The sequence below is a fragment of the Gopherus flavomarginatus genome, chromosome 20 (genome assembly GCF_025201925.1).
Source record: "Gopherus flavomarginatus isolate rGopFla2 chromosome 20, rGopFla2.mat.asm, whole genome shotgun sequence".
Lineage (NCBI taxonomy): Eukaryota > Metazoa > Chordata > Testudines > Testudinidae > Gopherus > Gopherus flavomarginatus.
This window is the reverse complement of record NC_066636.1, coordinates 18505935-18518283: the sequence shown is the minus strand read 5'-3', so window position 1 is coordinate 18518283 and position 12349 is coordinate 18505935. Positions and strand designations below refer to the sequence as shown.

Genomic DNA, 12349 nt, shown 5'->3' with positions numbered 1-12349 from the left:
TCCTGGATACTGTTCCCACATCACTGGGAGAAGTGTGGTCTAGTGGTTGATGGGGGTGGAGGCAGAAATGCTTGAAAGGCTGGATTCCATTCCCAGTTCTGCCACTGATTCGCTGCATGACTTTGGGGTGAGTTACTTTCCCTGATCTGGGCCTCAGTTTCCACATCTGTTAAACGACTGCAACATGCACTTTGAGTTCTGTGCACAAAAAAAAAAGTCGCCCTAGAAATGCAGCATTACTAGTTACTGAACTCTGCTCATTTCTTTTGCAGTCTGGGGATTGTTTCAATGTATTTCCTAAAATACATGCTCTAAGAATTAAGTCCTATGGTCTACCCCAGGGGTGGCCCTGCTGCAGCTCACGGGCCACTCTTTTACAGTTAAAGTGTGGCTCATGGAGCCCCTCCATTCTGCACCTACCAGACTGGGGTGGGGGGAGCTCAGGGCTTCTGCCTTGTGGTGGATGGTGGGGCTAGGGGCTTCTGCCTTGAGGCGGGGGTGGGGGGTCTAGTGCAGTGGTTCTCAAACTTTTGTATTGGTGACCTCTTTCACATAGCAAGCGTCTGAGTGTGACCCCCCCTTATACATTAAAAACACTTTTTAATATATTTAACATTAATAATGCTGGAAGCAAAGCAGGGTTTGGGGTGGAGGCTGACAGCTCGTGACCCCCCCGCCATGTAATAACTTCACAAACCCCTTAGGGGTCCTAACCTCCAGTTTGAGAACCCCTGGTCTAGGGACTTCTGAACCCCAGCAGGTGCCTCCTGTAGGGCTGGGCTTCAGTACCGGCAGGTGCTCCCTGTGGGGCTGAAACCCCAAGCCCCCCCAGCCCTGCCACAGGGCAGAAGTGCCGAGCGGGTGTGCCTGGCTCTTGAACTTCTGAAGATGATCGGTAAGTTTGGCCACCCCTGGACTTGGGATCACGGTGATCCCTTCTGGGCTTAAAACATATTAAGGTTTTCTACTCTCTGACACACACACACAGAGCAAATACCCTAGAAACAACTGCTGTGCCCGGGGGTGGGATTCACAACCCCCACAGGCTCCCAAACAGCCAGAGCCTCAACGACCGACATCACCCAATGCCGCTCAGCTCGGCTCCCTTCAGCTCGAGCGCCTTTTGGTTTGTCTGAGAGGAGGTGCGAGGTCTCCTTCTCAGAGCCTCTGGGTGGGGTTGCAGCAATCTCCAGACACAGTCGCAACCACTTCCTGGGCAGCAGCTGCAACCCAAAGCTCTAAACACCGTGTCAGTGAGTTCCCTTGAACTGTCCCTTTGCTCCCAGTTTGTGCCATTTTAAAGCCTCCTACAACGTGCTCAAAGGATCGGCGGATACGTCGGTGGGAAGCTGCGGCAGGATGGGCCGGGCTGGTCTGGAATAGGCTGCCCTGCTCTTTCCCGGGGGTCAGGGCCGAGTGGAGACAGGGAAGGGACCCCAGTTAAAGCTGGAAACGGGGAGGCTTTTGACTGTCTAGGGCACAGTCTGGGATCTCCTGCCATGTCAGGGCTCTGTCTAGCAGGGAAGGACCATTCTTCCCATGTCAGAGGAGGAAACTGGAGGCACAGAGGGGGAAGGGACTTGCTCAAGGTCCCAGTGGGATAGCTGGGAATAGAACCCAGGAGTCCTGCTGCCAATGTCGTGGAAGGATTGCTTCCCAGCCCCTCCTCCTCAGAGCAGCACTGGGGGGTGGGCGGGGACGGAGATTGCCCAGAGGGGCACATGACTGGAGAGAGGAAGAAAGGGCTCACAAATGCATTTATTTTATTGACAACGTCTTTCAATATGATCTTTAGCTTCACTGGTCCTGGAGGCACATGCTGTTCTCTGACAGGTCTGCAAAGCTGCCCTCTTCCCGGTGAGCTTGACACGCTCTGCTCAGCCCCCAGCACGGCGGGTAACGCGGCCCTGGCCACCGAGCGAGTGGGATGCCCCTGCGCTAGCCCGCACCAGGCGGTTGGGAACACGCCCTTTGTTGGTGGCAGTGGTTGAAGCCAATGGCCCAGCTCCTCCATTCGGATACGCGCCCCCCTTGTTCCTGAGCCACGCTGGCTCAGAAAGGGTCGCGGCTTCCCATTCCTAGGGCTCAGGAGAGACTCAGTCCCTGGATCTGAACAGGGATTCCCCCCGCCGCCCCAGCCTCGCCCAGCAGGATGGGTCAACAACGTTCCAGTGCAACGCAGGCGAGGAGAAAAGAGTCGACAGCCGTTCCAAGCTCCCCGGCATGGAGTTATTCAGGGCAGGGCCTTTGGGAGCAGCGAGCATCATTGCTCCAACTGCTGAGCCTTCGCTTCCCAAGCGGGCAGCGCAGCGAGGAAGCGGTCCAGGTTAGAACCGCTGGCCAGGATCCTCATGCCTTCAGTGATGGTGGTCCACAAAACGAAATGGCCACGCTGCACCTGGCCAGCTGAGCGGGCCCACAGGATGCTACGCAGGTGGCTCGGTGCTTAAGAGCTCTGCGTCCACCAATTCACAGCAGCCCTCTCTCTCTCATAGGTAGATAATGTTTCTTACAGTTTATTGCTCATTGGCAAAATCTCACATGCCCAAATCCCATCTCACTGGATGTGAACGTTAAAGATCCCGGGGTGTTAAGAGTAAGGATCTGCCCTCTTTTCCTTGGCCAGAATTCCTATTCTCCCTACACTTGCACCTGTCAATTGCCATCCTCCGCCCCAGAGGCGGCTGCATGTCCGTGGGGCTTCGGGTACACAAGAGACGATATTATCATTACAGGGGTAGACGAAGATCCCGTCTGACCCCTGCAGCAATCCGCTGACCCCAGGAAATGCAAGAGTGGTGAATAGCTACCTGTGTTGTGGGACATCCAGCCTTTCACCACATATCTGGAGAGCTGATGCATATGTGGAAAAAATGATGCACAGTTCCAAGCACACCTCGCTCTCATTCACCACTTTCCATCCAGAGAGCTCAAAGCACTTCGCAAGGGCAGGCAAATATCACCGTGCCCATTTTATAGATGGGGAAATGGAGGCACACAGACTGGAAGGGACTTGCTCAAGGTCACACAGCAGAGCCCAGGACAGAACCCAGGTCTCCTGAATCCCGTGCTCTAACCACTGGGAAACACTGCCTTTCTGCCGGGTGCCAGAAACTCTCCTGAAAATCCACTGACTTTTTGCTTTGACTCAAATGTTTGACTCAGTAAGGGAAAAAAAAATAAATGAAAAGGAAACCATGATCAGCACTAGCTACTCCATGCAGCTGACTCTAATCTTCAGCGGCAAGCACAGGAACATGTCAGAACAAGAGTAGCCATCACGGAAAAGCACATAGTGAAACTGAACTAACCAGGGACTGAATCCGATGCCCTAGATCCAGCAGCTGTTGAATCGAGACATTCAAACAGAGGCCTGGCCACTCCTGGGCATTAAAGATCCAACCCCCACTGCTCATCACAAGAGTTCGACTGACTAGATTGCAGTTTGGTTAACTATGGTTTGTTTCCCATCCCTTTGATTTCAGCCAGTCCCAAACTTGTGCCAAGAGGCTGCTAAAGAGATACCACGCTGCTTTCAGCCCCAGAGGTGGCTGCATTTCAGGGACCAGTGAAGCTATGTCTGGATGGCTCATTTATAAAACACTTATTGTGCCTTTCACCCTAATTGTTTAATAAATCCCCTGAGACCTCATTTACCTTTGTGGCCTGGGCTTGCCTGGTGGTGGCAGCAGCATATCCTATTCAGAACATGCCTGGTAACATGCATCTTAAGACGGTTGAGTTTCAAGAGAATCTGGATTAGATGTACTCAAAGAAAGCGGGTATTTTTTTCCCCCACTCATGGAAACCTTAGATCCTCCCACCATACACACAAATCAATTTTTCATCAAAATTTTCCACAGAAGCATTTGAATTTTTTGCTGAAAAGCAAAATCTTTCAGTTCTGATATGCTGCCACAGTGTCTCATGGGAGTCGTAGTGCAGTTAGCTCGTGCTCCCATTCTTCTCTAAAGGCCTGGCGCCCTAGTAGGACTACATCTGCCATCACCAGGGTGCATCATGGGAGATGTAGTCTGGCTGGGAACTGCCACCCGTACATGCGAATGGGGACACAAGGAAACCCAGCTGCAACCGTTTTAACGCTAGAGAACCTGCAGGAGTGGATGGCTTCCTCAGCCCTTAATTGGAGGGGGCATGGAGAGATATTTTCATAGAATCATAGGGTTAGAAGGGACCACAAGGGTCATCCAGTCTAACCCTCTGCCACGATGCAGGATTTGTTGGGAATAAGCCATCCAGCCTCTTGAAAACCTCTGTTCCATTGTGCTACTGGGCTCACTGTTAGGAAGTTTTCCCTAAGATTTAATCTAAATCTGCTCTGCTGTAGTTTGAACCCACTGCCTCTTATCCTGCCCTCTGTGGCAGGAGAGAACAATTTTTCTCCATCTCTTTCATGGCAGCCTTTCAAGTATTTGAAGACCGCCATCATGTCCCTCCCTTAATCGCCTCTTTTCCAAACTAAACATACCCAGATCCTTCAGTCTTCGCTTAGCTGGTGCTTGCATTCCATCCCTTGGACCACCTTTGTCACTCACCTCAGGATCCTTCCCAGTTTCTCTACATCGATGATCAAAGTTGGACACACTACTCCAGCTGAGGCCTAACCAGCGCTGAACAGAGCGGTGCTATCACCTCCCGGGACTTGCCTGTTAATGCAACTCAAAATGGCATTTGCTTTTTTTGCTACAGCATCGCATTGATGACTCACGTTGAGGATGTGATCCACCACAACTCCCAGATCCTTCTCAGCAGTGCCGCTGTGCTTCCCTAACGTAAGAGAAGAGAAACCAAATGCACAAATATACACTGGGGGAATAACTGGCTTGGCAGCGCCACTGCTGAGAAGCATGACCCTTACATTGGTCATGATTGAATTTCATTTTGTTGTTTAAAGCCCAGTTCTCCAATTTATCAAGATCCCTCTGAATTTTAGCTCTATCCTCCAAAGTGTTTGCAACTCCCCTGTCCCGCAGCTTTGTGTCATCTGCAAATTTGATGCCCTCTAGTCTTACATCCAGGTCATTAATAAAGATGTTAAACATCAGACCCAGAACAGATCCCCATGGAACCCCACCTGAGACCTTCTTCCAATCTGACATCATTCCATTAATAGCGACTCTTGGTTTGCAATGGTTAAACAATCACGTATCCACTTAACGGGCCGCATTTCTCCAGTTTACTTATGAGAACGTCATGTGGGACTGTGTTCACAGCCTTGCTGAAGACCAGGTACATTACGTCTACCACGTTCCCCCTACCCATCGAACACATTACCTTGTCTGATACTTGTCAGATAAGGAAATCAACCTGGTTTGGCATGATTTGTTCTTGGTAAATCCATGCTGGCTAGGGTGACCCGATGTCCTTATTTTATAGGGACAGTCCTGATATTTGGGGCTTTTTCTTATATAGGTGCCAATTACCCCCCCACACCCCAATCCCGATTTTTCACACTATCTGGTCACCCTAATGCCGGCTGCTGGTGCTCACCCTTCATTTGCTAATTGAATGTTTCATACATTGCTCAAGGGGCTTCCCTGACTAGTGACAGCGTACTTGAGTGAAGCATTTTTAAAAATTAGAGAGAGATTTTAAAATGGATAAACCCCTCCCCCCCATCAGATTTCATCTCTCTGATGTCATAACCCTTCCAGTTCACTAGTCACCTTTAAAGTATTCCTAGGGCGGGCAGGTGACCAGCATAGACAAGGCCCAGAAGGGTCCAAATCCCTTGGCAAGTCACCTTTAAATTCATTAAACAAAAATACACAAACTGCCAGACAAAGCAGCTCCCCATCTTAGTAAGATTATTCTTGTGCAATGACACATTCTCCAAAGGCCTTCCCCCCCACATGCTCCTTCCTACACCAGTGATGCAAGATCGAGGAGAGAGAGACAAGGCCTCCCGCTTTGAAAATGGCTGCTCTGTTCAGATAACAGGAAGCTGCTTTCAGTGGAGCGGAACGGGGCTGCATTTTATTTTCTCTCTCTATCATCAACAAAAGCGTTTCCCGTGAGGTCTGCGCTCTGCAGGGGGAGGTTATTCAGGCCATCGCCTCCTGTTATTGTCCCTGTGGCTCATTAACTTGACGTGTCAGTCGACCGACTCTTGGTGTGTCCCAAAACCACCCCCTGGCACTCCAGTCCCTAAGGCATCACGCTTCCTGCTACAGAACCCAAACTGGGGCTGGCAATTCCCCCGCCGTGTGTGGCTGAATCATTCCGAACCCAACCGTGCTGCAGCGTTATTTGCCTCGCAGGAGCTCCAACAGACTCCAGGTGAGATCGAAACCCCGTGTTGCAAGGTGCTGTACAAATATGTGTGGCAAAGACGGCTCTTGTCCAAGCAGCTCACAAGCTGCAGAACAGTGGTGGACAAACTGTGGCCCATCAGGGTAATCTGCTGGCGGGCCGCGAGACGGTTTGTTTACGCTGACCGCAGGCAGGCATGGCTGCCTGCAGCTCCCAGTGGCCGCGGTTCGCCGTTCCCAGGCAATGGGATAGAAGGACCAGCACCAACAGGCGGAGGCAGCAAACTCTGCTCCTCCCTGTCTGGGAGCAGTGATGCAGTTCTGCTGAGCAGCGGCTGGGCAGGTCAGCGAGCCAGTGGGGCATTTGTTTGCAGACCTCCCAGTAGAGAAGGGATTTGCAGAACTAGGGTGTAGCTTTGCCCAGGCAGAGGGGGTGGCAGGAGACACAGCGGGAAGGTGCCGGTGGGAAAGTTTGGCACGTGGGCAGGAGAGGCTGGTATTGCTGGCAGAGTGGACGCAGGGGAGGAGAGGCCAGGCGAGGATAGGCCATGAAGGGCCTTAAAAAAAAAAAAAAAAAAAAGCAGAGACCAGGTTCTGAGCCTCGAACTCGTTCAACTTGGGGTCGCGTACATGGCATACCTGGCGGGAGCTCGGCACAGCTCAGGATCGGGCCCTGAATCGGCCTTTCTTGCAGGGTCGCTCGCTCTGTCCAGACACAGCGGGGATGACACTGGACACAGACCTCGTGGTTCTCCAGCTCCCAGCCAGGCTCGCTCAGCCTGCGCTAGCTACTATCCACACACAGGGTCGGACCCAGCTCCTGCACTGGGGGAACAGACGGCAGGAGGGCGGGTGCTGTCTGCACAGGGCTTTAGGGGTGCCCGGGACTTGATGGAGTTACAGGCCCAGTGTCCCAACAGGTTACAACCCCAGCAAAGCATATCACAGAGATCCCACAGGCCCTGGCCTGGCCCTACTGGTGGTGTGGAGATCATGACACTAGCAGCCAGAGATGAGCTTGCGGTTACAAAAGTGACTCAGCAGAGACAACAGCTTGGGTGTCTATATTTACACTTCTTTGGCAACTCAGAACCTTCTCCCCACCCACCCACCCACCACCCCTCTCTAGCGCCTCCTGACTTAAGGATCTCAACACGCCCAGAGACAGGGTTTTTCCCCATCACCCCCTTTACAGATTGAATAGAGGGAGGGGAAGCGACTGGTCCAAGATCAGAGGGGAAAATCGGCAGCAGAACAATGGGTGCTTCACTTGACAGTTTAAAGGGTTTTTTGGGGGGCGGGTTATGGGGGATGTGACGTTTGCCACACTATGATCTCCACCAGGAGCTGGAAATTGCAGCCGTGTTCCTTCCACCTCCGACGTCCCGTCCCGCCCCCCCATAACAATGCTGCTGTCAGACGTCCTAAAGTTTAGACGACGCACGCGTCGGACTAGATTCCGGCTCGCTCCCTCACCGCTCTATCAGGGATGAATAGGAATGAAAATGGGGTTTGCCTCATTAAGGGAAGCAGGTGCCGCTCAGAGACGGGGGCGGGAGCAGCCAAGAGCGAGGGGTAAGCAGCAGCTGGGTACGAACAGCCCTCTTCCCGATCTTGCTCCCTCTGGAGCCAGTGGGAGTTTTGCCCTGCAGAATGCTTCATCCTTCCTCCTGCTTAGGGGTCCCTCCACCCAGGGCCAGTGCTTCCATTTAGGCGGCCTAGGCAATCGCCTAGGGCGCCAGGATTATTGATGGGCGGCATCTGGCCGGAGGGGGTGGCAGGCGGCTCCGGTGGAGCTGCCGCAGTGGTGCCTGTGGACGGTCAGCTGCTCACGCGGCTCCGGTGGGCCATCCGCAGGCACGACTGCGGCAGCTCCACCAAAGCCGCAGGACCAGCGCGCGGGGTGGCGAAATTGCCGTGCGCCTAGGGCGCTAAAACCCCTAGCGCCCGTCCTGCCTCCACCCCTGCACTTCACCTCTGGTTTCAAAGAGATCCCATCTCCCTGTAGCCACAAGCAACAGCCTCTAGTCACGGTGAAGGGCGTGGCTCTGCTTAGAGGGCCGGTCCTTTTGCACAGCATGTGTGTGTGCACGCACCACCACAAGGGCTCTGCCAGGCACCTCAGCACAGTCCCGCCTGATTTACACCAGCGTGAGTGAGAGGAGACTCTGGCCTACAGAGAGAACAGGACATGGCCCTGGGGATCTGTCAAGGGAACAAGATCCACCCATGCAAAGACCAAAACAAACCCTGACAAACAGAGCTATAAATAGCCTGTTCCTTCCCGGCAGGTCTTTGAGGTTAAAAAGCTTAAATTCTAAACGGAGAAGGGGGAAATAAATCTATATTTTCAGCTGGGCTCTTGGCACTAACTCAAAGCAGCAGAGGGGAGTTCAGCAGGCCAGACAGCCAGGAGGAGAAAAGGGGAGTTTCCATGTGGTTACTGGCTAGAACCCAACACTTCAATCCATAATTCTGCAGGGGTGGCGGGGGTGGTCAGGGTTTTTCCATAACCTCGGAGATCTGGGAAAGACTTTCCGGATCCCCCAGCTCAGCGCAGGGCCGTTCCCACAGGCATGGGCTCCACTTCTCTTCTACAAGCGTGACGGACGAATGACCCCTGGTTTCCAGTACTCGGAGAAGAGGATCGGGCCCTGTTCCTGCAGCACTAACTCATTCTGGTTCACGCTGTCTCTCACCCCCGTGCCCTGGAGGTCGTCTCTGCCAAGGCACCAACACAGATTTTGGAGCCACCAAAGGAGGACTGCCCCGCTTCAGCAAATCCAAGAAAGCCTGGGATAAGACCCCAAGTCTCACTCAGACCTGGATAAGCTGCTGCTGGGGTCTGTAGCCTGGTGGCAGACAACTGGAGACGAGCCTAGCCTGGAAATCGGGGTTCTCTTCCTGGCCTTGTAGGTCCGTGCCTCTGTTCCCCCCCCACATCTGTAAAATGCAGAGAACGATGCTTGGGACCTGAAGATACTATTATGTGGGTGAACGTGAAGGAATTCTGGGTCAGACTTTGCCACGCACATACAGCGTGTAGTGCCTTAACTATACACAACGCCCCCACCCGGCGTGGACACAGTTAGTACTTCTGTCCATATAGCTTATTCCCATTTGGCCTAGTCCCATCATCCTGGGGACTTAGCAGACCTGGGGTCTATTCTGGCTGTGCCGCTGGGTGACTTAGGGCAAGTCACAGCCCCGTGCCTCAGTTTCCCCAGATATAAAATGGGGATAACGATACCGACCTGCTTTGGAAAGTGCTTTGCAATCTAGGGGCTGGTCTACCCTGGGAACTCACCTCGGCATAGCCACATCGCACAGGGGTATGAAAAAGCTGAGCCGGCGACATGCAGCGACGCGGACCTAACCCCCCGGTGTAGAATTCTTCCATCGACCTAGCTACTGCCTCAGGGAGGTGAGGGACTTACGCCGATGGGAGAACACATCCCGTAGGTCGTGTCCCGCTGAGGTGCTGCAGCCGGAGTGCTTTAAGTGCAGGCACAGTCTAGGATGGAAGAGTAACTACAGCAGAGCTAGGTGGCGGTGGTATTTTCACCAGCATCACCGAGTCCGCCCTAGGGATTGCAGCAGGATATTTTTATCGGTAAAACAATCACAGCCCAGCATAGTTCTACTGGGAAACACTGTCTGGAACCCAGGCCTTAATCAGCCAAAAGGAAAAACGTTTCCCAGAGGCAGGGGAATGAGCGAGAGCCCTTTGCTGCGTCATGCCAGCCCTTGCCGCACGCAGGTCTGTGGGGGGGGGGGGAGGTTGTTTTGATTACACTTTGGGAAACAGGAAAGGTCACTTCCTCTGCCCCGGCAGCTCGAGTGCAGCAGACTTGAAAGGGAGCCTTTGGCGTGTTTGCCGGCGAGGCTGGGCCGTGTGCTTCCTGATTTGGTGAAGAGGAGAGAGAGTCACCTCTCCTTTACATTTGCCGCAGGCCCCTCCTGGGGGCCTGCTCCAGCCAAAGCATCAGAGAGAGAAAAAGGCCATCGATTTCAGTGCCACATTCTAGGATTCACACCAAAGCCCCTCTATGCCACCAGAGTGGCAGAAACCACTCCCTGAGAAACCCTGGGCACTGCTAGCATGGGGCAGGCATGAGGGCTCTGTGCCAGCCCTGCTCCAAGCCCCCGGCCCAGAGGGCAGATGAGGGGCGTTTGGCTGGAATTCACTGCACAGGGGCTGAGAACTTGCTCTGGCACTAATTCAGGGCAGCTGCTGAGGGCTGGGAAGGGGCAGTGCCAAGGTGGCTTGAAACCATCTTAATTTCAGGCTCCCCAAGCACAAGGACAGTTTCTGGTCCCCCTAAACCAGCCCTGCTACTGTGCACACGTTTGCAAGCTGGCTGCAGTTGGGTCCGTTTCCTCATAGAGAGCTGGGCTCCTTCACGGTGCCGAAGTCTTATTGGTGTTTCTCCAGTGCCATTCATCCAGCGAGCTAAACACCCTTTACTACCATCCATTAACCACCCCCTTCTCCCCACCCCCAGGTAGATCACGCCCATCGGCCCCCTGAGACAGATCTGGAAACAGAGGCATGGGGAAGTGAAGGGACTTGCCGAGGGTGCAAAGTTATTTAGTGGCAGAAGGATGAATAAGCCCTGGCGTCCTGATCCACCCCCCAGCAGTTCACAGACATGCCAGCACCCCTCTTCCCTGGAGACCTGGTCACATTTCTTGTTATCGGGTAACCACCAACATGTACAACGCAAATCAAGTGCGCACCCTGCCTTGCTCGCAGAGACCAGTGCACAAGGCCTCAGGATTCAGATAGGGTCCCTTTAATTCTTCCTCCCCTCGCCAGCAGGAAAGAGAAAGGTGGGGTAGAGGAATTTTTGCATTAGACCCAAGAGACAAAGTGACAACATCACAATGCAGGCACGAGCGTTGCGTCATCATGCCATGCTAGGGACCATATCAAGTCACAGACCCTAAATCCACACGCATGCAAATATAAATACGATTACAGACAGCACCTGCTAGTTGCTGGAGGTCCAAAGGCTTAAAACCAGTCTTCTAGTGCTACTGAATGGAGCTTCCCTCTTTAGATCAGTTTTGCAGCAGGTGGATCCTTGGTGTGGAGTCCAAAGTCCGTCGTGGCCATGGTTCTGGTGTGTACACACGGGCGTGCAAACATCCACACGGCACTTGCACAGTCCAGGCACAGCAGAGCACTTCCACGGGCAGGGAGAGGAGACGCCCTTGGCTGTTCTTTATGTGAGAAACTAACTTCTCTCTCAGATTTTACATACGCGGGGGGAGGGGAATTTGAAGCAGGGCAGGAAACTGGGCTTTCCATAAGAGCTAGTGCCGTGTGGGCTGGAGAAACATGTGTCACGAGATCTCAGCCACAGACAATAGCTCTGGAAAGTTTGTGGAGGTGGCTTTTACACCCCTCTCCTCCCGCCACACTCCCACCCCCCGATCAGATGTGTATTCAGGGGCAGGTTTTCAAGGACTCAGCACCCACCATTGGGGCTGCGTTTTCAAAGGCTGCTACTCCCAGCGTAGCCCTGGACCAGATGGGCCCAGCTCTTGTGCAAATCCAGCCCTTGGAGCCCACTTAAATTCCAGGCCACGCACATGCTCCAGGCCAGGTGGGGAGCAGCCAGGATCAGCCCCCAACGCCGGGCTGGATGATCTTCCCTGCAGCCCCTTTCTCCCCAGGCTCTGCCTGCAACAGACCGGCGGATCCAGCCGTTCGGAGGAAGTGCTTTGAAAACTAGCTGCGGGGTGGAGGCAGCAGGAGGGCGAGGTGTCTCCAAATGCCTTCCTGCCAGCGAGCGAGCGGTGGCAGGACCAAAAGAGACCCCATTTGTGGTCGCATAGGGAACACGAGCAGCGATGCCAGTGGACGGGAGGCTGGAGGCTGTGACAGACATTGCAATCCCAGGCAGTATCTTTGGGGACCACTGTGTTACAAATGGTTAATGTACGCCTCTGTTGTACTCTCCCCCCAAACTCCTGCAGGAACTAACTACTGTGTGCGTGTGTGGGGTGGGGAGATTACCTGTGATTATAGAGAACTCCAGAGAATTTCCATCCCATGGGGGATTTGCATA

The 12349-nt window shown here is 53.5% G+C and overlaps 1 protein-coding gene across 2 annotated transcripts in view; it reads right to left on the bottom strand.

Moving 5' to 3' along the window:
- CDC42SE1 (CDC42 small effector 1) overlaps positions 1-12349 on the bottom strand; it is a 55737-nt gene that overhangs the window by 26528 nt on the left and 16860 nt on the right. The window lies entirely within an intron of this gene.